This window comes from Passer domesticus, chromosome 1 (assembly GCF_036417665.1).
Source record: "Passer domesticus isolate bPasDom1 chromosome 1, bPasDom1.hap1, whole genome shotgun sequence".
In the NCBI taxonomy this organism is placed as follows: domain Eukaryota; kingdom Metazoa; phylum Chordata; class Aves; order Passeriformes; family Passeridae; genus Passer; species Passer domesticus.
In genome coordinates, this window is record NC_087474.1 from 36,621,024 (window position 1) to 36,624,839 (window position 3,816).

Sequence of the window (3,816 nt, forward strand, 5' to 3'; positions counted from 1 at the left end):
AAGGGGCAGGAAAGCCAGTAGTATGCTTAAATCTCACAACATTGAGGCAGCTTTCCATCAGTCTGCTCCACCACTAACAGCAAATTTAGCCAAACAGTATGGAGTGCAGTTTGGCAAGGAAGCCTAGAAAAGTTTTGAGCTGTGATTAAATTGTTATTAGTACATGGGCTGCCCCTTAACTGCTGGTATAAATTACAAGAATCACACCTTGGAATGTGGGGTCCCCTCTTCTGACAGTGACCCGCACTGTGCTCTCTACAATCCTAAGTCACATCTTGCCAAGACATAAATACTAAATATTTTTGCTGAGAGTAATTCCACTAAAGAAGAGGGCAGAGGAGAAGGTGGCTCATTTATAGAATATTCAGTCCATCAGAACACCATGTAATATTTTATTTTATTGGGAAAAAACAAATCTATAATTGAGAAACAGCAAGTATCTTAGACATACAACAGCATTACTATGCTGGAAGAGGCTTGAAGCTAAAATATTTTGCCTTGCTGTCTGTCCCTGGTGGGCAAGGACATGTACACAGCCAGTCACTGTGACACAACAGGTCTGGTGAAGTCACAGTAATTCAGATTGTCAGAGCTATCCATCCCCAGTAATCCTCTGCAACTTTCCTATCCCCTGTACATACTTTTGTGTGAGTGCCCAACAACTTCTTTTTATCCTTAGAGGGATGAGAAAGACAAGCCAAACATAATATGGCTTAATACAATGTCCCATATTTTAACCAAAGCCTGCAAAAAAAGAACAACCCAAAAAACTGTGTTAAACATAGTAGAGCTTCAAAGCCCTAGCTCATGAACAAAGTGACAGAGTCCCTAGAAAGAAAAGAGGATCACCTGTGCCCTAAGGTATTTCTGGAAGAGACTGTGGAAGGGAAAAAGAATCACAGATATTTGAAGTGTGCCAAGCCATGCTTCATGTTCACAGCAGTCAAAGGTACATCTCAGCTCTCTGGTATCCTGCCTCAGGACTCGGTACAGACAGCTTGTATGAAAGAGGAACTGATAATTAATAGGTCTGATCTCAGCACAGAAGTCAGCATAATTTTCTAGGCAGAAAATCCTATCGGGTAAAGACAGAATTCATCCTCTTCCTCAAGCAGACACAGCTTAGTACCTACTTTGGTAATGCACTAGAATATTTATGAACACCATGTTCATATACTTTGTCAGACAGGTAATTTGACGTTCCTTGGGCTCCTCACAGTATCTCACCTCTCTCCAGCAGGCTGATCTGCAGCAATGTTACACTGGAACACTGGGTGTTTTGGAAGAGACATCAATTATGCAGAATACCTTCTATTTCACTATCAGTTTACTTCCTCACTCCAGACTGCCTTCCTCTTGTTGCCAGCCTCTGTGCTTCTCTTTCAAACTATATTCTCTGCCTGAGGCCATCCAAACCATCAACCTCTTTTTAATTTTTTTTTAATCACTTATATTCCTAACAGTCCTTAGTACCTGCCCTCTCTTCATCTCAAATGCTTGTCTCTGCCAGGCACTTCTCCTGTCACAGTGTCTCTCCCTCCTCTGAATCTTTCATTAATGTGATTCCATGCAGGTACAGCCAGAGACATTGTTTCCAGCAGAATTGTCACCTTCCTTGAGATGGGCACACAAAGCAGCAACAGTGGCCACTGTGAAGAAACCCGGAATCAAATGAGGGTGTAACAATGGAGATAAATGAAAACAGAGAATAAAATCCCAGTCATGAGGTAGGTTAATGCTGGGCAGACAGCACCTCCAGGCAGAAACCAAGTATCTGTTTATTTTTTATTTTCTTTGCAGTTTGGCGCTGCTTTACATAGCTTGTTATGTCAACAGAGGGTTTGATTAGAATTTTATCAAGCACCACAGGTTGACAAAATTGAATCTAATTAGCAAACCCCTCTGCTTCTGAGCATCCAGTCTAGAAAGATTTTACATTCTAATCTTACACTAAGTATAGGAATTAAATCTATTTCAGCCATTACAGCCTTTATAGTACTCTAAAATATTTACAGAAATTGGATTGTCACAGATTTAAGTACATTTTCAAAAAGCACCCACCCAAAATTACTGCAGCTTTTCAGGGACATTACCCAAAAAAAAAAAAAAAAAAAAGGACATATATGGCTTCACAGAACATCAAGCCTTAGACTTCCTTAGGAAGTAATACAGCTATCAGTGCACCCAACAGAGCTGGATCATGCTGTGAGGGACTGGGAAACAGCTCTGCAGATCCTGGCTCTGATGTTGCTTTCCTACAGTGAGCTTAAATACCGCTGCTTGGAACTGACAAAAACTCAAGTCACAACAGTCATGGAGCCAACAGCTGGAAGCAAAGGAATTTACAAGGAGAGACTCATATTAAATATTTATATAAATGTATTTGTGTGATATTATAAACATTCATATGTATTTATTTAAAATGAATCAAGGAATTGAATTAAACTCTTCTTCATGGACAGCAGCAGCAAATGTATGATTGAAAATCAGGTATCCACTATCTGTACTTTTTCACAAAAAATAATCTTGTTGAAGCTCTGTGATTTTCATCAGCCATAACCAAATCTAAGGTAACTCAGCTTTGCTCCTTCTGATAAAGGAAGAAGCCACAATTAAAGCAGCTTGTTGGCATAATATATTCAATACTGTTATAAGTAACAGTACTGAATATATACTGTTCTACTACTTAATAATCAGTTGACTTAGTTTTGGTTTTTTTAAAATTAAATATTAAAATTAGTTTAATGCCTCTGGAATATGAGAACAAAAACCACCATACAAATTAGATGAAGACCACATCTTTTTATGTGGACAAAGAAACTGTTACAAATTTAATAAAAATCGAAATTAAAAACCTAGAAACACACTTCCCTGAGCGAATGAATTCCTAAATTGCCTGTATTAAAGAACTGACACAGGCACATTTAAAATCACAAATAAAAGATTTACAAATTTTATTTGTATAGCACTGACCATGAACTAATGCCTATAGAGAACACAAAAGAAGTCAGTCCTTGCTCTAAATATATTGCAGAAGGTAAAGTCTTTACCTCTGTAACTGATTGCACATGGCACATTCTGTTTTCAGAACTGAAACAGAACTAGGATACTGAGGATTAACAGAATCTTTAATTCAGCCAGGAAATTAATAGTATTATTTTACTGACATTTGTTTGGTTGTATAAAAAGCTCGAAATTATTTTCAATAAATGGTCAAAAGGAAATTAAGATTGCTTTATGGAAACTACACCCATGAGAAATTAACCCTTTTTCTTAATATTTTTACATAAAGGAAAGATCTGCAGAATCCTTTTTCTCAATCATGTTATAGTTTTTGTCCTAAGACTGTAACACTAAATTGTAATGCAGGTATATTATTGTTTTATGTGTAAGAAAGTTTCAACCTTCATTTATTATAATACATCATTTCTAGCAATAAGTTATTGTTCTGTTCCTGTATGATGGTAAAATTTTAAAGCAAAAACAAATTAAAAGCCAAGTAACCTGAACTGATATTTACTCTTGCTCTTCCCCAGAGAAGTTTTCTTAATTTTTTTGTTAGTAGGCACTTAAAAAGATTTTAGGAGGGTGCAGAATTTGCATAGAAAATATAAAATTTCCATAATTTTGAGAGTCATTTTGTTGTTCTTAATTTACCTTTCACAACACACTCAAAAATAACCTGTGGATATTCAAGGCTGTGTGAGCTGAAGACCAAAACCCACTTCTGAATATAGAACAGTGGGGATTAAAATAATTTAATGTCATCACTGTGGCCAGATTAAAAGGAAAAAATCTACATAAATATGCCTTCAA

At 36.7% G+C, this 3,816-nt stretch overlaps 1 long non-coding RNA gene across 1 annotated transcript; it reads left to right on the top strand.

The window, feature by feature from the left end:
- The first annotated feature begins 602 nt into the window (after positions 1-602).
- Positions 603-2,354, top strand: LOC135287687 (uncharacterized). Its single transcript, XR_010351252.1, has 3 exons — positions 603-949; positions 1,574-1,727; positions 2,262-2,354. It is a non-coding gene; the product is annotated as an uncharacterized LOC135287687 (long non-coding RNA).
- The last annotated feature ends 1,462 nt before the right edge of the window (positions 2,355-3,816 follow it).